This window comes from Capsicum annuum, chromosome 5 (assembly GCF_002878395.1).
Source record: "Capsicum annuum cultivar UCD-10X-F1 chromosome 5, UCD10Xv1.1, whole genome shotgun sequence".
Lineage (NCBI taxonomy): Eukaryota > Viridiplantae > Streptophyta > Magnoliopsida > Solanales > Solanaceae > Capsicum > Capsicum annuum.
The window spans coordinates 192,013,364-192,039,303 of record NC_061115.1 but is presented as its reverse complement, the minus strand read 5'-3'; the positions used below and the strand labels follow the sequence as shown (position 1 = coordinate 192,039,303).

Sequence of the window (25,940 nt, the reverse complement as noted above, 5' to 3'; positions counted from 1 at the left end):
TCATCACATCAGCCTAAGGAGGACTACAGAGAACTGGTGGAACTATACTATAATCAGATTCTGGACCCTTAAATCGTGTATTGATCCCTTGAGTAGAGCGAGTCCCATCAACAATATCCCCAGTTATGATAGAGGAGTTTCCATGAGCTTTAGATCATCGAGGCATGATCATAAAAGCAAATAAAAATGAATTAGAGAGGATTTCATAACCTTAGACTTTACAGCTTAAAATCAGAACACAAAAAAGAGAAACATTTCTAAATTCCTTGTAGGCTCTCCCTTATGAGTTTGGTGTGCTACACACCTTTAAAGGAAACTCTACTCGGTACGACTTTGTGGACTCCAAAGTGACCATGAACCTAAGGCTCTTATACCAATCTAACATAACCATAACCAGGGCCTTATTGTGTTGGGTGCCTCAAGCCCAACCTGGACTAGAGAGCACCCCCAATACCCCACCATACACCCGCTACAACCCATAATAAATGAGTTCCAATATATATATATATATATATATATTCAAAAACTAAATAATACAATCATAAATTGAATTCAACCAACCGGTGTCATCCCTAATATCAATACCAATGCCAAGGATGAAACCAATACCGACATCACCCATACCAACACATAGTAGTCCCATAAAGCCTCTATCTGAAAGTAAAACAATTTTCTATTGGGACACGCACTTGACCATAGCTAAAACCAAAGTCTATAAAATGACCAAAGTATCCAAAACAAACCATAACTTGAAATGGATCCTTCCAGTGTATGGAAGCTCACCACTTCAACCAAACACAAGCTGATCCCAAATCTAATCACTGAGCAAGTGGAGTAGAATGGCTAGTTCCTGTATCATATAGGGATACAACATCTGAAGATGGGTTAGCGGGTGAAAGCTAGCATGCACCCAGGATAAGGATAAAAAATTCCAAACTTTAAAATCAAGTAAACAACCACATGCATCCATAACTATACATACATATTTATAGATAATTCATGTTAGGAAAGGGAACCAGGTTTTGCGTACCAATAGAATCATTAGCCTGGGTATGTGTATATTAACAATCCTAGAACCACTCATGTATTATATGTGTCCAGTGCTGCCCCCTAAATGAGCTCCGATATGTGTATCTGCACAAATTAGAGATACCATAGGAGTAGGGGATTCCCGTGTACCCTGTGCTATCTATGATACATATATACAAGTTTAACTTAGGGGATCCCTGTGTACTTCGTAAGTTTAGTCTATGGTCTCCATGACCAATCCTTGTGTTGCCAAATATAATTTTCCAATGTCTATACATTGGACTCACTTCTTCACGGTTAGCTATCACACCCCCCATTATTGCCCAATAAAAACCACTAACACACAACCAAACCGTAATTCAATTTATTATTAACCAAGGCTATAAGAAGTATTGTCATACCAAATATAGCTGTAAAGAAATATCCTTAGCGACCCTTTTAAGAAGAAAAAGGATTCACAATTACCCATAGATTACATTATTAAGTTTAATTGGGGGATGTCCATGTACCCCGCAAGTATGTTCATTACTTAGTTTGCTTGGGGGATTCCTTTGTATCCCACAAGGCTTTCAATTAAAAAAACCATGACTACCAAGAACTTAACATTAGGCCATTTAAAACCATCTAAACTTGTTTAAGTTCTATTATGAAGCTATACCATGCAATAGTTTCATTAAAAGTCCAACTATGTGACAAAAGCATTCTCATAGGCATTTTGACAAACATATTTGGGGAATATAGTTTCCAAAATCCAAACCAAGTACAAATCAACCCATCCCATGCAACGACATGTCCAAACCACCACTATAATATGAAAACCATAGGTAAAAAGCATGGGGAAACCATAACCAACCAGCATAACGAAAACTCCCAAAGTGTAATTCAAAACCCAAATATTATCACAATTTATGCCATGAAGAAAATTCATAAAACATGCCTTTAATTGGGACTAACAATGAGGGAGGATTAACATGCCTTAGATAGCGAAGAAGATGAAGAGAACACACCACTTAGAGCCTTAACTGACCACCTTGAAGGAAACCCTAGCTTTTGCTTAACCCAAGAGCCTTGAGAGAGATTGGAGAGAGTTTAGAGTGTTTTAGTTTAGAATAATAGGGTAAATTATTCCCCAAGAGTGTTTTGAGTCATGGGGTCCTAAAGATTAAGAGGGAAAATGTCCAGAATATCCCTAACTTAAATTGTATTAATTTCCCACAGGAGGGTACGACTCCAACACCCAATCAATACCCAATAATAGGAGTGGTCCCTACCACTTGTAGCATAGTCATCCCTTGGAACCCCTAAACTATCCAACATAAGACCACCAAGCCACAATCGTACTCAAGCATAAGACAAGTACCCTTAACCCATACCTTTGGCAGAATAGAATCCCCTAGGTTAGATTTCGGGCTTCATACGACTTAACATCATACCACTCATACCTTATCATATGACTAGTATGATCTTTTCATATATTATATAGAAACCATCCAATCAACACTGATTAACATACGAGCGGGGCACCCTAAACTATACCTAATATACGACTAGTACCCTCTAGTCGTATGATGATTAGTGAGCACAAAACACAAGAAATTTCTAAGGACCAGAACCTTGGGTGTTTCAACGACATTCAAGGATACATGTATATATAGTGTAAACTATGCACACAGTTATTAATACCCCTACGACCGAAAAGGCGGTTTCCAATATTGGTCCTCGAGGGACCTCTACCTTTACGGAGAGCTACACACCTTCCTTTAAGAAAAATTAAAGCACTTACAAATAACCAATTTATTAACCACGAAGTCTCTTTAGGTATTAACATATTTGGAATCATCATACCAATTTACACTTGCAAGCTAATCTATGTAAAATGGGGAAATGTCTCGACCCCCATTCATCTTTAAGTTGGGGGAATGCCTTAACTCTCAATTGACTCCTAATTTACATGTTAAAGCCATTTGTATTCTGTTAATCTTTTATACAACGCCTTAGTTAAATAATTTACATATTAAAGCCATTTGTATTGGAGAAGACACATAAGCCATTTGATGTATCACCAAGAAATTTGGAGAAGAATTCACCTTGGGCCCATAGATGATAAACTCCTTGAATCCTAGCTTTGTCTTTGCTTTGGGATTTTGAGAGAGATGAGAGTAGAGTTTATATTTGTATAATTGAAGATAATAGGGTATATTAATGTTTTTTAAGTCGTGCGGGAGGATTTAGGGGTGAGAAAAAGAACAAAATACCTCTAAAGAAATAAAAGATTAAAGAAATTCTTCAATTGATGACTTAGGGTGATGACCCATAAATTTGGTAATGTCTCATCACCCTAGTCGTCACTAGCTAGCTGGATTTTGCCATTTACTGCTTAAGGCTGACATGTTGAGCTGATGGCTCGTTAACTTAGTTGTCACCTAGTTGATGGCTCATCAACTTAGTCGTCACTTTTTGATAGACAGATACTCCCAAGTAAAATGAGCACAGCTTTCTACTCTGATATCAAATTAAGGTGAAATTGGATGCTTCAAAAAGAAGAGTAAAAGATCTTTTATTTGGCATATAGTAGGCCACATATCTCTTTATATTTAATATATGGTCGCGTGAAGTAGACTCTAATAGGTATACTCACAAAAATTTTGATAGGACCCAAACCCTTGGCCATGTTGTATGGGCACATCAAGCTCACATGAACCGGAGGTCGCCCCGATAACCCATACCAAACATTTTATCAAACTAAAAGAGTTGAAAGAAATCTAACTCAAATATCAGGGTAGCAGAATTAATTTCAAATGTCAAAATTAGATTCATTGTAATATCTAACACATGCCTAAGTTCACAGTTGTTCACAACACCTCTTTACAAAAACAAAGTCAATAAATGTATATGTCGGGATAAGCCCCCAACGATAGCCAAACCAAGTCTAAATGAGAATAAGTCTAAAGCTAAGTGACCAAGGATGAATGTATTTCAAAGAAAGGAAGACCACCACTCTGAAGTCAATGTACGAACTGATTTGATCTACTAATCATTGCACAGGAAGAGGAGAAGATGCTCCCTCCCTATGTCATATCATCCAAAGATGGGTAGAGGTTGTAATGCTAGTATGTAACTTAAGGATAAGGATAAAATAACATCAAAATTCAATAATGAGTAAATATATATATATATATATATATATCATCTTCAATCATATTCATAAACTTATCATTACATATAGATATTTCACATGCAAAAAGAGAGACCAAAGCTCAACAGCATTCCTGAACATATACTAAAACACATAGATGTACGCAACATATTTATACTATGCCTCGAAGGGGACAAGATTTAACAAGCATTCTCATTACACTTATTCCTATGTCATAAGGTGGACAACTCTGATCACCCACACTTATAGATTCACCCATTAGTTATTAAGCAATCTTCTCAGACCATAAACAATATGATTTAAGAAGGGTCTAGGGACTCAAACCACTAGTCATCTCATTAGGCAAGGGAATAAAACCACAAGCCACTTCATTAGACTAAGAACTTGAATCACTTACCATTCCATTATACTAAAGACTTGAACCACTAGTCACTTTATTGGACGAGGTATTCTACCTTAAGAGATCTCTTTGGACTAGGAACTTAAATCACTAGCCATTTCATTAGAAGAGGAACACAAATCGCTCGTCCTTTTATTGGACTAGGAACTCAAATCACTAGTCATTTCATTAGACGAGGAACAAGAATCATTCATAGTTATTAGTCGACAGTTAAGCTCTTGAACCATTAGTTCATGCATTTATATTCATACAATTCATATCACATTTAATGGCTTTGGCTCATTTAGCCAATTAGACACTATACATGACTACATGGTCCTCATGAGAGCCTCCATTGATCAACCATTTAAATAGGCTAATGCCTTCATTCACTTCATTAGACAATAAAATTTCTGGTGCTCAAGAACCACACAAACTATTCACATGTCATTATCAACATTATACCAGAAACTCACCACACTTTATTCAACACACAACTCAAGTTCATTTTTATGTCTAGGGCTTTACCATCTCATTAGCCATCAACCAACAACATACCAATTTTATAATACATGGATCATAATTCCTTTAACACATAATTTATAAATCATTCATACTCATTTAGGCCATTGTCCTAGCTCAACATATTATCAATTATATATCTAGTCACTTTACCTAGATAGTTTCTCAAACACCTGTGTCCAAGCCTTTACCAAGGCTATATTCTAAGCAACAATCATCAACAATAGGGTTTATCAAGACTAATTAATTAGAATACGAACAAAAAGTACTCTCATGTTCAATACATCAAAATTAACACGTATAAAAAAAGTCTAAAGAATAGTCAACATTATTCATCATTAGGCAACAAAACCCTTTTCATTTAATTTCAAAAATACCATGGAAACTTACTAATCCAAGTGTGAAATACATGGGTTTAAAGTTATTTAGAGAGGTCAAGAGATAAATGCCTTAAAAAACTTGAATCACCAAGAACTTGGCTCCCTCTTCCCACAAGATGAACATCCTCCAAACCCTAGCCTCCAATTTTGCTCCAAGAAGGTTTTTAGAGTTTTTGTAATGTTTGAGCCTTGTAAAATGAAGACTAAGGAGGCTAAAATGCCTTATATAGTGAGAGGTTTTAGGGTTTTAGGTAAGGGAAATGACCAAAAAGTCCTTGGTTACAAGCTGAAAAGTTCACTCATGCAAGGGTACGACTCCACCATACGGTTCCCATAGTGATTGTACCCTAGGGTATGAGTGATACCCTAACTTGTATCCTAGGATTCTCCTAGGTCAACCAGACTATTGTGGGTAAGAGTGAGCATCTTTGATTCATATTCAAAGGGTATGATTAACCCCTAGTCATATACACAAACCATATACAAAATAGTTTACTCCAAAACAAGTACTCACTTCATACGATTGAGTTGCATATGACTCGGATGCATTGAGTAAGATCAAGGGGAGGTTATTTCATATAGGAAATAGTGTAATATCAACAAGGACTGATCAAGGTATGAAAGGTAAGGGAATATTGGGTACAAGTCATGACCTAGGATAAGACTCAAGTCTCTAGTTGTACCCAGCTCAGAGACACAAAATAAAGATGCTTCTCAATGGTTCAAAGTCTAGGTTCTTTAATTATCCCCCACTTGGGATTATTCATTCCTAAATTAAGGGTAAAGAAAGTATAATCACAAGTTAACACATCAAAATGCATCAAACCGACCCTTACACAAGTTAGAAATAAGAACACAACAAGGATACAACATAACACATATCATGATCATCATCAATCAATCAGTCATTTCATTTACTCGAGGGTTCAAACCCATCATACATCAAGGCCACATGGATTCTTCAAATTTTACGGACATGAACCCATTTTTAACCCAAGACATAAGTCAAATAAAGAAGATTAACATATACCTCAATCATACATTTTGGGTCGGGAAACAAATGTAAAGACTTGGACTTCATGTCCTCCGTTGCCTCCCAAGTAGCTTTCTCGTACTTTTGGTTCCTCCATAGAACCTTCACCAAATCCATTTATTTTGTTCGTAATCATTGAAATTGATAATCTAATATCCTCACTGAGACCTCATCGTAGGACAAAGAGTCTGAAATAACAACATTCTCCAAAAGAACAACCAATCAAGGGTCACCCACATATTTACGCACCATAGAGACTTGGAAAACTAGGTTAATTGAGTTCATACTAAAAGGCAACTCCAAATCATAGGCAAAATTGCTAACTCTCCTTACAATCAAGTAGGGCCCAACATACCGAGAACTATAAGTTAACACGACAAAGAAAAGCTACGACTTTCAACAAAAACTCATACTTGGAATACACTAAGATATAATCAGTGAAGATAATGACAAACATGTCTAAGAACGGATGAAAGACCCTATTCATTAGATACATGAATGCCACCGGGACATTGGTCAACCCAAAGGCTATGACTAGAAACTCAAAGTGACCATACTGGGTTCTAATGGTACTCTTAGGGATATCCGCATCCCTAATTTTAAGCTGATGATAACCTGATCTAAGATCAATCTTAAAGAACCACTTCATACCCTGGAGTTGATTAAACAAATCGTTGATCCTAGGAATAGAATACTTATTCTTTATGGTCACTTTATTCAATTGATGAGAATTAATGCACATACTAAGGGAGCCATACTTCATGCGTATGACCAACAGGGGAGGACGTTGATCCTAGGAATAGAATACTTATTCTTTATGGTCACTTTATTCAATTGATGAGAATTAATGCACATACTAAGGGAGCCATACTTCATGCGTATGACCAACAGGGGAGGACCCCACGGAGACATATTAGGGCAGATAAAACTCTTATCTAAGAGGTCTTCCAATTACTACTTAAGCTCTTTCAACTCAGCTAGAGCCATTTTATAAGGAGGGATAGAGATTGGATGGGTTTCTGAAAAAAGATCAATATGAAAATCAATTTCCTTATCAGGAGGAACAATGGGAAGATCATTGGGAAACACATCTGCAAACTCATTCACCATGGGAACGGATTCTAGAGAAGGATCTTCCTAGTAAAAATCTTTAACTCAAACTAAATAAAATAAGCAACCCTTTGCAATCACCTTTTATGCTTTGATATAAGAAATGAACGTTTTCTTAGGAAAATAAAGAACCACCTTCCCATAAAATGATTGGCTCATTAAGGAATCGGAATATGAACCTACAGGTCCATCAATTTAAGAAAGCATAGCAAGAGTGAAACCAATCCATCCCAAAAATGATATCACAATCAACTATGTCTCACTCAAGTAAGTTTATGAGAGTATCTCTTCCACCAACAGATATAACATATCTCGTATAGACCCTTCTAACAAACACAGAGTCTCTTACCAGGGTAGAAATAGAAAAAGGAACCGACAGACTCTCAGGACCACCATTAAGATGCACAACCATATATGGGGTCACATAAGAAAGATAAACCCTAGATAGAGCAAATAATATACATCATGGGAGAAAAGTCTAAACATACCCGTGATAACATTGAAAGACATCTCAGAATCATGGTGATTAGCAAGTGAATACAAGTAATTCTTGCCGACATCGGTATCAGAAGGAGAAGCAAAAATAGAAGAAGTACCCTTTGGTGCGGGAGTACAAAGAGTAGAAATAGGGGACCTATTAGATGAAGTAGCCATTCAAGAGGGGCACTCTTGCTGCATGTGCCAAATCTAACTGCAATAAAAATATTTGTCTCTCCCAATCTCACACTGACGATGATGACTCTAACAACAGAATATGTAAGAAGGGATAAGTAGAGTCAACTGGGCACCAGTAGTCTAAAATTGGGCAGCCTAAGCTTGAGACCCACCACTAAACTTAGAGCGATGACCACCCAAAAACTTTGAGTAAGGAGTGTGAATACTAGCCGAGGAGAACGAACCCAAACTCCTTCACCTCTTGTGTGTCCACATGGGACCATCTCCACCACTATGCTTGAAAGGCCTAAATTTCCTCCCTTGACTCTCACTAAGATCAACTTGCTTCTTCTTCTTATCCTTTACTTGTTTTATGTAAATAATCAACCTAGAGATATTAATGTTTTCAATTAACAAGGTTACCTTACTCTCAAGGACTACCTCACGAGACAAACCCAAGATGATATTTTGCATTCTAGACCTCATGCTATAAATCATCTTAGGAGCATACCTTTATAATTGATGGAATCTTAAGGCATACTCTTGAATGGACATTTTTCCTTGATTTAGGTTCACGAACTCTTTTAATTTTCCTCCCTCAACTCTTGAGGAAAGAAGAGGACAAGGAAAGCCCCATAGAAGTCCTCCCACATAGTGGGACTAGCATTAACTCCTCTAGGTAACTCCCACCTTTCATACTATTGGTCCGCAATATCCTTCAATGTGTAGGAGGGAAACTTAATGGCATTAATTTCTAAAGCATGCCTGATTCAGAAGATCTTCTCTATTTTATCAATAAAGCCTTGAGGATCTGCCTCAACCTTTATACCAAAGAACATAGAAGAGATTAACCTCATAAATTGGCCAACTCTTGGGGCCTCAGAAGAAACGGTAGCTGGATTACCACGCTCTGCTTAAGAGGATATGAATTAAGTTAAGATTTTGATGGAGCGATGAAATTCTGCATTAGAAGCATCCTTTTGAGGGGATCAATTAGGGTTGGTTGGGAAAGAAGGAACCCTATAAAGATGATTGGCTATTGCAGCCCTGACTCGAGTTTGAACTCCCAAAGTTTGGTGAGCTCCATCCTTAGGGTCCTTAGTCGAGCTAAAGTATTTTCTTAAGTCTCAGATCTCTTTTGTGGTTTAATATGAAAGATAGCAAATAGAATCAGAGCAATTGAAGACCTTAGACTTTATTGCATGAGATTAAAATGCAAGAAAAGGAAACATTTCCTATCATGTCTCATAGCCTCCCCGTTATAAGTATTGTGCTCTGTACACCCATAAAAGAAACTCTATATGATATGGTATTATGAACACCCAGCTGAACATAAACCTAGGTCCTGATACCAACTTTACACAACCCAAACCCTGGGCCATGTCATATGGTTAAGTCAAGCTTATATGAACAGGAGGTCTCCCCGATAGCCTATCTCAAACATGTTATCAAACTATAGGATTCGAAGGAACTTCAAGTCATATTTCAAGGTAGCAGAATTAATATCAAAAGTCAATATTAGATTCATTATAATATCTAACTCACGCCCAAGTGCACAGTTGTTCACAACACCTCTATACAAAACCAATGTCAATAAATGTATATGTTGGGAAAATCCCCTATGATAGCTGAACAAAGTCTAAATGAGCCTAAGTTTGAAGATAACTGACCAAGGATTATTATCTTCTGAAGAAAGGAAGCTTACCACTCCGAAGTCAATGCACAAACTGGTTTGATCATCTAATCACTGCACAAGAAGAGAAGAAGATTCTCCGGCCCCTATGTCGTGTGGCGACATAGCGTTTGAAGACGGTTAGCAGTTGGAACGCTAGCATGTAACTCAAGGATATGAATAAAATAACATCAACATTAAACAATGACTCAATATATATATATATCATCTTTAATAATTTTCATACACTTATACTTACATATAGATATTTCATATACTAAAAAAGAGACCAAAGTTCAATGACATTCTTGAACATATACTCAAGCATATAGACATATAAAACATATTCATACTATGCCTCAAAACAGACAAGATTTAACAAGCATTCTCAATAAACATATTCCCATGTCATGAGGGGGACAATTCCGACCTCCTACACTTATAGTTTCACCCATTACTTATTAAGCGAGCTTCTCATACCTTAAACAATCACATAAGGAAAGGTACTCAAACTACAAGCCATTCGTACTAGGGACTCAAACCACTAGTCATCTCATCAGGCAAGGGACTCAAACCACAAGCCACTTCATTGGACTAGGAACTCAAATCACTAGCCATTCTATCATACTAGGGACTCGAACTACTAGTCACTTTATTGGCCAAGGTATTCTACCTCAGGAGGTCTCTTTGGACCAAGAACTGGAATCACTAGAAATTTTATTAGACTAGGAACTTGCATCGCTCATCGTTTCATTAGACTAGGAACTTGAATCACTAGTCATTTTATTAGACAAGGAACTAAAATAATTTGCCGTTATTAGTCGACATTTCAACTCTCAACCCATTAGTTCATGAATTTACATTCATATAATTCATATCACATTTAAGGGCTTTGACTAATTTAGCCAATCAGACACTAGACATGACTACATTACTTTCACCATACTTGATTAATACACAACTCAAGTTTATTTTCATATCTAGGGCTTTACCCTGTCATTATCCATCAACCAACAAGATTACAAATTTCATAATACATGGCTCATAATGCCTTTACAAAATCATTTATCAATCATTCATACTAATTTGGGCCATTTCCCTAGCTCAACACATTATCAATCATATAGCTAGTCATTTTATTTAGACAATTTCACAAACACCTTGTGTCCATGCCTTTACCAAGGCGATATTCTAAGAATCAATCATCAACATTGTGGATCCATCCTGACCCCCTCGCTAGAAATCACGTGGAAAAGAGAAGTCACCACATTCAACAAAAATTCATAGAATATTTAGCATACAACCGCTGATCATTAAGAGTCTTCATCACTATTTGACGGTGATTGGCATGATTATCCTTACTCTTATATTACACCAAATATCATCAATGAACACTGAAATGAACATGAAAGACACTTGATACACAAAAATTACACCTCTCTTATGAGAGAGTAAGTGGTCGCTGTCAAATATATAATAAGGTTTTGATTTATGGATTATAATCTAAATAATTGCAACAGTGCTGTTCTAACCCATGATTCTTTTTGCAAGTAGTAATTCAATGATATTAAGCAAACTAGAGTTATGGTTACCGAGACGCTTCAACAGCTAGGGTTGGGAATCACTTTAGAGTTCCAATTAATAACTTCAATTGCAAGAGTAGTTGAATACTATTGTTTACCCATTAGTTTCTCAACCTTAATGGATAATGTATCCTTTAATTCTCTCAAACTTAAAGAATTCCTTGATTATTCAACTACTTTCTCATGTAGGTAAATATTGTTAAGGCATTTTCCATTAATCCAAAGATTAAAGTCTCTCGATTCCATGTAAACCTTTTTTTCCCAAAAAACACTTTTCTATTCGAATAAGTGATATTCTTTGGCTCACCTTCCAAGTATGCAACCAAGAAAAGCCATTAATATGAAGAGGGGTTTATGAAATGTCAATTACCCATGTGACTCAACTAGAATTACAACCCAAATTAATTTTTCACATAAAGTCTCCCATAACCCTAGTTATGGGATCTGAGCCCCAAATCTCTATAGAAGAAAGAGAAAAATTCTTTGTATTATTCATAAATAAATTAAGAATTCACTTACAAAAGTTACAAAGATTAGTTCTTGAATCTTCAATAGAGATGGAATGATTAGATCCATAAGTTCTTGCTCGATTCACAAAATACTAGGTTACAACATTTCAGAGATCGAAAACTAAGGTAACAATATCCAAGATAGAAGAAATAAAACACTAACTGGGCATTTATATGCTACCTGGTATAGAATATTTAAAATTTAAACTTAAAAAAAGTTGCGTCCAAGTTGATGGCCTGACTAATGGCCCATCAGAGGCCAGGCGGTCTGTCACACGGGCCATCATTTGATGTCTTAAAATTCCAGGTTCTGTTTAGGTCTAACGATTATGTTGGTGGATTGTCTGCTTGCCCGTCGCTGGGTCTTCTAAAATCTATAATTTTAGTTAAGACTGACGGCCAAGTTGGGGGTCCATAGAAATTCTGCCGGTTCACCACTTGGACAATCCCAGAGGTCACTCAATTCCACCTTTCTATTTTGTGTTGATGGTCATCTCGGCGGTCCATCGAATGAATGGCGGTCTACCAGTTTGCCCGTCAGAGGTCCTTTTATGCTATTTTTTCCATGTTTCTTCTGTGGCTTACTCCTTAACTTGAAAACACTCAAACCCAGTGTTAATTACAAATTTAGTTGCTTAAAAACACAAAAATTTCCCAAGAAAAAGATGCAAAATGTTCCATCAAAAGTTGGAACATCAACACCCTCACGTAAGGTAATTGCTTGTCCTCAAGCAACTTAGCACCATATTGCAAACTTGAACAATACATGTACAGGCAATCAACTACTGAACTAGAAATAGTAAAATCATTCACTTGTCATTTCACACATATGTGCTCAACACATCAGGATCTATAGCTAGCATTGATTCAATATCAGCACATGCATAATCATGGACATCATATCCTATAGAGACTAGCAAGACTAAGTAAAACTCATGTTTCCCTAACCAAAATTAAATCCACCACTCATTATATTTTGTGGTCACAATCTAAACTCTTACACTCAAAAAAGAAGTCACAAGCATAGTCTACGTACCCATAGGCTTTCCCTTACCATCTAACGCTCCTATATAGTTGATTCGCCAAAATCAAGCAGGCCTTTTTCATGTTTGTAATGAGGCTTCAGGCTAGGTGAGGATAAATTTTGATAAAAGTGACTCAACATTAGGACATAACCCTCTTTTCCCTTGTATTCTTACTTACCCAAGCTACTATTTAACCAGCTCATTTACAATTACTATTATTCGGCATCACTTTGACATACCCTTTTTTTCAAACATCAACCACCCTAAACTTATGCAGATGTAATCAATTATGGTGCACAATACCTTCAATAGATCAGTGCCAAATTCTTTAAAAACTAAGTTCTGAACCAACTTTATGTTAGATGCTCAACATTTTGACAATAGCCACCCTCAACTTAGGTGTTTTGCCTGAGTTAAGGTGCACAATGTCCAATATTGGACCAGTGCCCGAGTTAGTTGCTAACACCCTAAATAGAGTTAATTTGGGTTATTGGTGATGAAGAAAACTACTACAAGCTCAACAAGGGTTCAAATATGGAAATTATTTTTTTGTGGGGTTAATTATTTTGGCTAAGTGGACAAAATGAACAAGGAGGCCTACTATCCTACCTATCGAATCAACTACAAGACAACCTCAATGAACTGGTCAAATTCTAAGCACTATACTATGCAAGAACTAAAGAAAAATCATCACACACACAGAGGCAACTGAGTTAAACTTATTCTACTGCTCTAAGGATTTCCATCACATGATTTATGCACATCTCACATATTAATGCCAGTTACAGAATCACTGAAGGTTGCTCACATGTGTCTAATGACTAGAGTAAATAATCACACTTACGTGCTCATAGCTTTATGCAAAAATCACTCATCATTCATATATACAACAAGATGCAGAAATAAAAGACACTTTTATTTTTTAAATAGACATAACAAATAGAACTTACAAAAAGAAAAGTGCAATCCTAAACATAATCCTAAACATGCCGATTCTTCTAGATAGCACATAGTAGGAAAAGATATTAGCAAAACAACTCCCCATGGTACAAGTACATCCCCCCAAAGAATAATACATGCTTTTTTCTTAAATGCATAAAATTTTATGTACAGAGGAGGGAAATATAATGCCTCTTATTCATCTGAGGCATCTATGTAATATGGTAAGGCTCCAGGGTCCTCACCTATTGTAATGTTGACCCTCATGGTGGTGGGGGTACTCATAAACTCTCCCTTCAGAATCTAATTTCTTTTGCTCTCTTCATCTGTCCTCTATCTTTTTGAGGCTTTCTTCAGATCATAATGCTCACACTCCTCCAGTGTCATTGCCTCTCTTTCTTCTTTTTTAAGATTTCTTTTTGACACGTTCATCTACCTGTTGCTTTCCCTTGTCTTTCAATGGTATTCCCATCAAATAAACAATGCCTTCATCTTTATCACTCATTACCAAGGTCGGATAAAAAATGAGCTGCAGTAGTTGCCTATTCTTATATTCTTCAATGTTTTCTTATGCTTTATTAAACTCTAACATGAACTTAGCCATGTTTGGTATGGACATTGAATCCAGTCTCTTGTTAATTCGTTCCTCCATGTGATCCATCCTCATCTGAATGTCTTAGAATGGACGAATTTTTTAGCTACAATTCTATCAACAAAAGGCTTGAATTCTGCAGCCCAAGTGTCCAGCTGCATCTTGAATTTCTTTTGTAATTTCACAGACTTGGCAAAGTTTTCCTGCGTCAACCTATATTCTGCAAATTCTGCCCCACCCATTGGTGGTGCAGATTCTGACCCTACAGACACGCTTGATGGCATATAATTAGGTAGTATATAAGTGGTAATCAGTAATGGTATACCTATTGTAATATCTGAGGTATCTAGTGCTTGTGCTGACTGGGTCTGATAGGCTGGAGGTTAAGTAACCCTCATTTTAAACTTTGAGTCATCCTTGGACTCTTCAATATCCAGCCTATGCGTCTTCTGGACCTCATTATCTAGCCCATAAATTAGAGGCACACCTGCCTTCCTGCATAACTCCATGATTAAACACGGGAATGGTTATGCGCTGGACAACTTATGTGCTCTCATGAACAACTTATCTGCAATGATCGAACCAAAATTAATCTTTAGTCCTGAAATTAAGCTAGCAACAAGCACAACCCGGTGACTATACAAATTAGCTTTACCTCTGATTGGCATAAGTCTTAATCAAACCACTGACCACCAAAACTTAGGTCTGAAGCTAAGGGAAGACTTCACTATTCCCTCACATAGGTTTTTTGCCCAAGAAAAATTACCATCATTAGTCGACAATCCAGCCAACAAGGGTCTTTGGGTGGATGCAGAACGTAGGTGGTACTCGAGTTCTAGAATAGCTGGTGGGGCTTCATAGTCTGGCCTAAATAGCATCCTATTAAATATTTGGGCTAATATGCCAATTTTAACTCCTAAGACTAGAACAGACTCCCTGTTCGGCAAATCTGAAATCTTTGAGCCCTTTGGAAAACTCTTTTCTGCCAAGACCAAATAGTTAGCAAAGAATTTCCTTACCAAATCCAGCTTATATAATCTAGGAGGCTTACTCATCCATGCATATTCGTACTCATTGAAACGATGCTCCAAATCAGGATATTTATGGAACTCTGTTGTTACAATATAATACTCCTTAGCGAATGGCCTTTTGATTGGCCTACTTGCTGCCTGTGCTAACCCATCATAGAACTTTTGCCTTGCTCCATCAAGTTGCCATCTGAATTCCTCCCTTATTTAAGGATCCTTACATCTAATCAATTTGGCATCCTCAGGCTCAGTCTCAACATCAGCCATTTCAGTTTGTACCTTCATATTAGTAGCCTCAGTTTTGGCCTCAACTGGCTTGGGACGAGATGTGACTACCCTTGCCTCGTCGAGGCTCGAGCTAGTACTGCTGGTGCTATTATGACTCTTCTCTTTAGAATGAGAGAGTGTAGGAAGTGTACGGTCTCTTTGGCGAGTATTGAAGGCTGGTGCTTCCTCACTCCTGGATGGTTCGGGTCTTTCTCGTACTTGGCCACTACCTCTGGTCAATGATAGTTTACATTCTATAATACCTAAAAAAAGTAAAGAATGAGTTCACAACACAAAACTGGTCAAAGTAGTGAAATATTTTGCATGACAGTCATCATGATGGTCCATAGATTATGCGATGGTCCATCGGTAAGTCCTTCAGACCTTATCCAGAAAGTCCTTATTTTCAGAGTCTTACAACGAATAAACTGACGGTTCATCAGGTAATTGACGGTCTACCAAGTGGTCTGTCACAGCTTATCCAGTGAATTCCATCTGATCATGGGTATATTTATATGATCAAAGTACCAATATGCACCCAGATTTGAACGTAGTTTAAGAACTTTTGTATGAATTCTTAAGTATAATTTAACTTTTATTTCGTCTTGTGCCTAATGGATATGATTAGTAATTTTAGGTGCAAAATCATGAAGAATTGTGCATAATTGGATACAACGAGGATATGAGAGTAGTGACGGAATGCAAGGGACTGAAATTAAGCTAAAAAAGGGAAGTTGAGAAAAAGATTCATTTGAAGACACTTTGCATCGTGATGAGCAACAAAATAGCAATGGTCAAATTCCAGTAAAGGTTAGAGAAACCCCCGCATTGCAGAGAAAGTTGGTTTATCAGATTTGGTGACTTAAAGGTTTAGCACATTGCAGAGGATGATCATTTCACAATTGTCCCAATCCAGTGGCTCACCGCGATAGTGGCACGTCATGGTAAGGGTGCATTTTACAATTGTTTGGGAATACTTGAGCTCCACGATTTCACAGATTCTAATGGAAAATAGCAATCTTAGTTATGGCGCGACGTGCCGGGTGGACAAATTAGGGATATTTTTAGTATTTTTGTCCTAACTATAAAACAAAAAATCCAAGATAATATAGGGGGACTTTGTCAAGCAGAGTAGCGGCGGAAATAATAGAAATTTCTCTCTTTCAGGATTCATAAACATTCCTTTGAGTTTCTTTATTTCAAGGATTGATTTAGGTATGATTTATTACTTATTTTGGATGGTTAATTCAAGCATGAGTAGCTAAACACCCCTTTTCTGGGGTTGAGGCTAAGAACATGAGCACTATTTAGTATTCTTATTCATAGTTTCTTTTTGGATTATCATATGGGTTGTTCTTTATTTCTTGAGCTTACTATTCTAATGATTGGTCATCATTAGAATAAATTTATATTTCTATGTGAATCCCGAAGGAGAATCATAGGATAGAACAAAGAAATTATGGAGCAAGGTTCATATTCTTTTATAAAATAAGGAATTTGAATTAGCATCTAGAATAGGGATATACCTAGAAGCCTTGCTTGGTTCACTTATAGGAAGACAACTTCATGAATCTAGAAGATTTGTTGTAACTCTATGGGAGTTGTAGTTACAACATTCAATAGATAGAAGATCTGAGGTCGGGAGACTAAGATTTTGGAATAAACCTTGCGAACCATCAACCTGATAACCAATTAGACTGTGAATAGAATAGAGAATTGTATGATTGTTCAAAATACCTCAACCCTGGAATTGTCCTAATTATTGATTACAACCGTTGCTTACTTTGCTTTAGTCATCATAAATTATTACTTGTGTGGTAATTTAAATTTTATTTACAAAATCGTATTAATCTTGAACAATCAAACACTTAATACTCAATTGTCTTACAATAAAGATTGAATAAATTTCTAGTTTATTGATCCTTGAGGGAATGATATCTGACTGCCTAAGTTATTATATTACTTTAACGATCACGTACACTTGCGTGTGCGTAGAGACATACCAAGTTTTCGGCGCTATTGTCGGGGATCAAATAGAATTAGTAAATAGCTTTAATTTTTAGTTTTTGATCATATTTAGTTTTTGATCATTAGTTTAAGTGTTAACACTTGATCTTTGTGGATGAAATTGTGCAGGTTTAGCTGAATATTGGACTGGCGAGAGACAAAGAGTTAGTAGAGCCCTTTGCAGAACCAGAAGTGATTTTTCATCAAAGACGAAGAGCTCAATCGATGGAAGAAAGACTCGATCCTATAGTTGCTAATCCAAATGTTAGAAATGTTCTAGCTCTAGCTGTTCCTGTTCAAATAGTTGCTAGACCTGTTCGAGAAGTGGAAATCCCACTTACGCACCTTGTGACTAACAGTATCCTGAAGCTTGAACAAGGAGGTTGATGGAAATTAAAACAAAATATGGTGCAATTGTTGAAATCTGCGAGATAATTTTAGAGACTTTCATATGAGGATCCGCAGCACCATTTATGAACTTTCCTGGAGATAAGCAACACATATATTCCTGAAGATGTGAGTGTTGATTATGTCAGATTGACATTCTTCCCTTTTTACTACTGGGGGAAGCAAAGAGATGGTTACTTGCTGAACCACACCATTCCATCACTACATGGGAAGAATGTTCTCGAAGGTTCCTCATTCGATTTTTTCTATCTTAGAAAATGGCTCGATTAAGAAGTGAGATATTATATTTCAGACAGAAAGATGGAGAAAATCTCTACCAAGCTTGGGAGAGATTTAAGGGCATGCTAAGAAGCTTTTCTCATCACCATCAATCGAATAATGCTTTGGTGAATACATTTATAGAAGGCCTTGAGTCTAATACAAAAATTCTCTTGGATTTAGTTGTCGGGGTCGTGCTTTGGAGAAAACACATGAAGAATTATATATCTTGCTGAATCGAATTACACAAGGTAATCCTGATTGGCATACAGACTCAAGAAATGCTCCCAATAAAGTTGCAGGGGTTTGTAGGTTGATCAGTTTACTACTTTACAAGCTCAGATTGCAGTAATGCAGAATCATATGACTACTCATCTTAAGTTAAAGTGGGGTACAACTCAATCAGCAGCCACAACAAATGTAGTTCAACAGGTATATGCATGGTGTGAAATTTGTGAAAGCAATGAGCATAAAGCAGATGCATGTTCTGTTAATCGAGATTCAGTCAACTACATGGGGAATGCATGTCGTTAGGGTCAATAGAATATTGGCAGTATATATAATCTAAATTGGAGGAACCACCCTAATTTCTAATGGGGTGGAAATAAGGCACAAAATACAAATCAGTATAAGGGACCAGTGCAACTAAGTCCATAGCCAGTTCAGAATAATTAGAAGACTGCCCTAAATTGTAATATGGAGGAAATGCTTAAGCATTTGATGGCTAAATATGCACAGTTTGTAGTGGACATGAAGGCTCAACAGGCACATTTTGTAGCTGAATTGAAAAGTTAACAATTACTCACAAGGGATCTGGAGTTATAGTTAGGTCAAATCACAGGATCACAGAATACAAGGCCACAATAAGCATTGCCTAGTGACACTGAGGGTAATCCTAAATAAGTGAATATAGTGACAACGAAGAGAGGGCTGCAAATAAAGGAGATAGTTCAGGAGAAGTATAATCTTGAGATCACTGATGATAGTTTACAAGAGAAGGTAGAAGTAGTGAAGAGATTCATATAGAGAAAAAGACTCTCCCCTTTACTTTTCCTCAAAGGGCAATAAAGCACCAAGAGGAAGCAAGTTTTAAGAAGTTTCTAACTCTTTTGAAGAAAGTTCAATTGAACCTTCCTCTCATTGACATTCTACAGAGTGTTCCAAAATATGCGAAATACTTAAAGAATATTGTTGCCAATAAGTATCGGTTGACTTAATATCCTACAGTTGCCCTTACTCAGGAGTGCACTTCTAAAATTCAAAATAAACTACCCACAAAATTGAAGGATCTAGAGAGTTTCACATTGTAGATTACCCTTGGTCAAACTATTTGTGAACGAGGATTGTGTGATGTAGGGGCGAGCATAAATATCATGCCCATGTCTTAGTACCAGAAGATGGGTCTTAGAAGCCCTAAACCCACGACTATTGTATTGCAATTCGCAGACAGGTCACTTGCTAGACTAGATGGTATTATTGAAGATGTACTGGTGCAAGTGGGATCTTTTATCTTTCCTGTGGATTTTGTGATTCTTGACTTTGAGGTCGATCCATTTATTCCATTTATTTTGGGACGGCCCTTTTTAGCAACAGGGTAGTCACTCATTGATGTGGCAGCTGGAAAAATAATAATGCGAGCACACGATAAAGTTGAGGTTTTTGATGTGTATATGGAATTGAAATTTCTAGCCATATATGAAGAGTTTTCCTCAATATTGGTTATTGATCTCACTTCAGATTGGCAGTTTCTCTAGTTTGATGATCTATCAGAGCGAGCATTAATGGATTATGATCTGGATGGGGATTAAAAAGCATTGGAAGTGGTCCAGATTATGAATTTGGCTATAATTGAGGCAAATAAAGTGTTGATTGATCCTTTAAATAGACAAATTGGTCCACCACCCAGGCCTTCAGTTGAAGGAGCTCCTAACTTGGAGCTTAAGGTTCTTCCTCCTCACTTTTAAAGGTTTTTCTTGGTGATCAAGATACCTTGCCTATTATTTTTTCCGTAGTATTATCCGATGTATAGGTAAAGGAAGCTATAACAATTCTTAAAAGGAGAAGAAAAGCCATTGGCTGGCAGATGTCTGATATTTTAGTAATTAATCTAGCATTTTTCATGCACAATATTTATATGGAAGTGGGGTACATACCTAGAGTGCAGCAATAAATGAGTTTAAATCCTATTATGAAGGAGATGGTTTGGAAAGAGGTGATCAAGTTGTTAGAAAGTGGAATTGTCTACATAATTTTTGATAGCAAATAGGTGAGTCCGGTGCATTGTGTACCAAAAAGGGAGGAATGACAGTGGTGATCAATGATGATAATGAGTTGGTTCCCACACGTATAGTTACTACATGGAGAATATGTATAGATTATCGGATGTTGAATGAAGCAACTCATAAAGATCATTATCCAATTCCTTTCATTAACCAAATGCTGGATAGATTGGCAGGACAAGAGTATTATTATTTTCTAGATGGGTACTCTGGCTATAATCAGATAAGCATAACACCAGAAGATCAGGAAAAGACCACGTTCACTTGTCCAGTCGATACATATACTTTAAGATGCATGCCCTTCGGATTATGCAATGCACCTACCATATTTCAAAGGTGTATGATGGCTATATTCTCAGACTTGGTGGAGGAATTTGTATAGGTATTCATGGATGATTTCTTTGTGTATGGAAATTCATTTGAAAAATGTTTGCAAATTCTAGATAAAGTTCTAGCTTGGTGTGAAGAAACAAACTTGGTGTTAAATTGGGAAAAATGCCATTTTATGGTTAAGGAAGGAATTTTCTTAGGCCATAAAGTTTCATGCAAAGGGCTGGAATTTGACAAGGCAAAGGTTGAAGTAATTGAAAAGTTGCCTCATCTAGTGATAGTCAAAGGTGTATGGAGTTTTTTGGGACATGCTGGGTTCTATAGACGATTCCTTCAAGATTTCTCGAAGATCGCAAGTCCCATGTGAAAATTATTAGAGAAAGAAGCCAAATTTGAGTTTGGAGCTGATTACCATGAAGCTTTTGAAAAGCTCAAGAAGAAGTTGATGGAAATACCTATTTTGATTGCACCAGATTGGGAGTTACCTTTTGAGATAATGTGTGATTCTAGTGATATTGAAGTGGGAGCAGTGTTGGTTCAAATAAAAGAGAAGGTATTTAGATTAATTTATTATGCTAGAAAGGTACTGAATGATGCTCAAGTAAACTACATAGTGGTAGAGAAAGAGATATTGGCTGTGGTATATGCATTTGATAAGTTTCGATCTTACTTAATCAGTACCAAGGTTATTATTCATACAGACTATGCTGCCATTAAGTATCTTGTGAACAAAAAGGATACAAAGCCACGATTAATTAGGTGGCTTCTACTACTTCAAGAATTTTATCTTGAGGTGCATGATGGAAAGGAAGCTGAAAATCAGGCTGCTGATCACTTGTCACGGCTAGAAAATAGAGACCATATTATGGATGACTTTCAGAGTATCAAGGAAGACTTTCCTGATGAGAAGTTGTTGTTATTAGAAGTAGTTGAGTTTCCATGTTATGCTGACGTTGTGAACCTGATAGTTTGTGGGGTGTATTCTCCTGAAATCACCTCACAATAAAGGAAGAAATTACTCCATAATTCTCGTTCTTAAATTTGGGATGAACCATACCTTTTCAAGAAGGGTCCAAATAGAGCAATTCATAGGTGTATCCCAGAGGCTGAATTTTTCAAGGTGTGACAAGATTTCCATTCATCTCCATATGGTGGTGAGAGGACTGTGAGAAAAGTGTAGCAATCCAGTTTTTTCTAGCCAACTCTGTTTAGAGATGTAGTGGTCTTTGTAAAGAGTTGTGATCAATGCAAAAGGTTGGGTACTATAACCAGGTGTCATGAGATGCCCCTGAATAATATTTTAGAAGTAGAAGTTTTTGATGTTTGGGGGATTGATTTCATGGGCCCCTTCCCACCTTCGAAAGGTAATATGTGTGTTCTTGTTGCAGTGGACTATGTCTCTAAATGGGTAAAAGCTATGGCAAGTCCAACTAATGATGCAAGAGTGGTGCTGAAGTTTTTGAAGAAGAACATATTTTCCAGATTTGGTACACTAAGAGAAATAATTATTGATGGGGGTACGCACATTATTAACAACTGGTTCAAGAATTTTCTTGCTAAATATGGTGTTCAGCATAAGGTGGCCACTGCATACCACCATTAAAACGAGTGGATAAGTAGAGATATACAATCGGGAGATTACGCAAATACTTCAGAAGACCATGAATGGGCAGAGAAAAGATTAGGCAGAGAAGTCGGATGATGCACTATTGGCATATCGAACAGCGTATAAAATGCCCATAGGGACATCTCCATATTGCTTAGTTATGGTAAGGCTGGTCCCCTTCCTGTAGAGTTGGAACACTAAGTATATTGGGCTGTGAAGAAGTTGAATTTTGAGATGACTGCTACAGGAGAATGAAGGATGAGTTTATACTTCACTCCTATGAAAATGCCAAGCTTCACAAGGAAAAGACCAAAAAATGGCATGACATGCATATTCAAGTCAGGGTATTTAAACCCGAACAACTTGTGTTTTTTGTTTAATTAATGGATTAAGTTATTTCCAGGTAAATTACAAAAAGATTGAAATGGTCTGGACCTTTTGAGGTTATGCGAATGACACCCAATGGAGCTGTGGAGTTTTGGAATAAAGAAAAGAAGGAGAAGTTCGTTGTGAATGGACAGCATGTAAAGCATTATTGGGCAGATCATCCGGACAAGCATAAGGAATCTATCAATATCGCTGAGGATTAATGATGAGCTGAGTCGTGCCACAATGTAAAATAAGACGCTATGTGGGAGGCAAACAACATATGTATTGTAATAGGTATTTTAATTTTTTGCTTGTAAAATCAAAAAGAAAATAAAAATACAAAGAAATAAGTCATGCCATGACCAAAACTAAGGAGCTTAGTGGGAGGCAACCTTCTTTTACTTACAATTTTTGTTGTTTTTGTTTTAAAGTGCAGGAAATTTCAAAGTGAAATGAGGAGATTACCACAATTGAGGAATGCAATCAGGTTTGCAAAAAAATTTTTGTGTAAGTGGGGATTTACTCAGGTAAGAAAAGGGGGAAAATTACAAAAGGAATTTGAGTTTGATAAACAACGCGACGCAGAACTGGGAAATTTGACAATCGTCAAATTCCAGTAAGGGCATGTGAAATTTACTGTGATGCAAAGAAAGGTAAATTAAGAATTTTCAAATTTTAATGGTGCATAATTTTCAGCATGACGCAAAACTTTGACAATTGACAATTGTCAATTTACAGTGTGTGGACACGAATTGTAGCTCATCACGGTATGAAGATAAATGGCAATTGGCCTTATTTAGTAGGTATCCGCGATCATTCCGCATCGTAGAGAGTGATTAAATTGGGCATAAAAATGTAATTAACCAAACCCGACCCATCCCTCTATAAATATAACCTCCTCAACCCTAAACCCTTATGTTTACAAATTGTGCCACGTTCTCACTTCCTCTCCTAAAAACATCAAACAAATTTCACTTTCTCTCATTCTTCTCTCAACTGATGAGGTAAGTTCATATTTATTTATTTATTTATTAACTTTGTTGTTACAATTCATGAGTAGTGAATGTATTTTATTGCTAATTTTGTTTTCCCTCTCCTACTAGTTGTAAATATTAGCATTCCTTTAGATATTTAGTTCAATTTGTGACATCTTAGCCTAATTCTCATTAATTTGAATCACTGAGAGAACACTTGAATGATATTGGTAGTTGGGATTAGGGGGTGAACAATTTTTCATGCTACTTGAGAGGATGGGGAATGAAGGGTATTGTAGTTAGAGGAGTAAGGGTAGAATCTTTAGAAAGTTAGGGAAAATTTTGTTCCATTATGAATAAACCCTGGTTATCTGATGTTGGCTAATTAATTAGAATTATAAAATATGTGATGCTATAGTAACATGGTCTTATTTATGGTATTGGGTTGTGTGATTAGCTGGGTATCGATTACATGATGTTCTGTGCTGTGAAAATAATGAGGGATGATGTGTCTTCAAGAGGAATATATGGTCTATGAATATGATATTTAGGCCTACGCAAAGGGAAGTTTGAGTACCTTGATTGTTAATATAGGTGTATGGCTAACAAACTAAGTGTAGGGTGTGAATGCACTCTTAATGCATGTTCAGTTCAGCTAATCCTAAGTTTAATCTTTTTGCATGGTTTGTTGCATTTTCTTAATTGCAAGCATAATGGAAGCATAGTCAAGTAAGGGCAAGGCAAATGCAGGGCCTTCTACCCCTGTAAGGAAGAGAAACCGATCGTCTGAAGGGTAATTAACTAGAGTGCCTAGGGCCCCTCAACTTCAGTGGGGGGGAAGTTAAAAAATTTGGTTTCAAGGCTGTAAGGAAGTTCGGAAAGCAGTGGTATACTATGCATACTGATGCTAAGTATATTCCAGAGGTCTATATCAATTGGGCTAGCTTGATGAGAGAGTGTACTTATATGGTCCGGCGAATTGAGGAGGTTAATATGAATTTCAGTTTTCATCAGCCAACGGAGTGCAACCTGTATCTTGTTAGAGAATTTTATGCAAATTGGGACCCTAGCCAGACTGAACATTTATTAAAGGTTCGAGAGAAGGTGATTCGATTCACCGTGCTGATATTAATGAGTTGCTGGGTATCCCCGATGCGAACCCAAATTTCTTATGACATTTTATTGTTTCTCCTCTTTATGCACATATTAGGCATTTGTTATGTGGCCAACGATCTTCATCCCATTGGATGAGGCATCAAGTTACAGGTTTGTATTCTTCTTTCCCCTACTCTCAAATAAATAAAGAAGCACGAATGTGGGGATGAATAGTATATTCATGCTTGATACAAGGAAAGCATATGATTAAGGTGACTCAGGATAAAGTGTATTTGATTTATGCCCTCATGTGTGCTGATGTGGAAATTAATATGGGAATTGTCAGTTTTTATGCTATAAAGAAAGCACGTACCCAGGTGGGTCATAGGTTTGGTTTTGGTGGTTTGGTAACTAGATTTTTAAGAAGGCTTAGGGTGGATGAATAGGAGCTTAATTATAAACCCGAGGTAATCACTCGTCCTCTGGATATCACTACTGCTCGAAGCACAGCTGGGGTATTTGGCCTAATTTTCACAATGATAGAGTGACATACACGAACTGATGAGATATTGGGTAGGTTGTACGGCCTCATGATGATGATGTCGTGTACTGGAGGCAGGCCTACTACTCTAGAGGATCTCCATACTGTAGATCTTGATTATCCACTTGGTCATCACGCTAGGACAATGTTGAAGATTGTCCCAGATTTTCTGGAGCCTGTTGATGATGATGTAC

The 25,940-nt window shown here is 36.9% G+C and overlaps 1 non-coding gene across 1 annotated transcript; it reads right to left on the bottom strand.

The window, feature by feature from the left end:
* Positions 1-18,557: 18,557 nt before the first annotated feature.
* On the bottom strand, positions 18,558-18,664 carry LOC124899018. The gene has a single exon (XR_007056157.1). It is a non-coding gene; the product is annotated as a small nucleolar RNA R71 (small nucleolar RNA).
* Between the last annotated feature and the right edge of the window lie 7,276 nt (positions 18,665-25,940).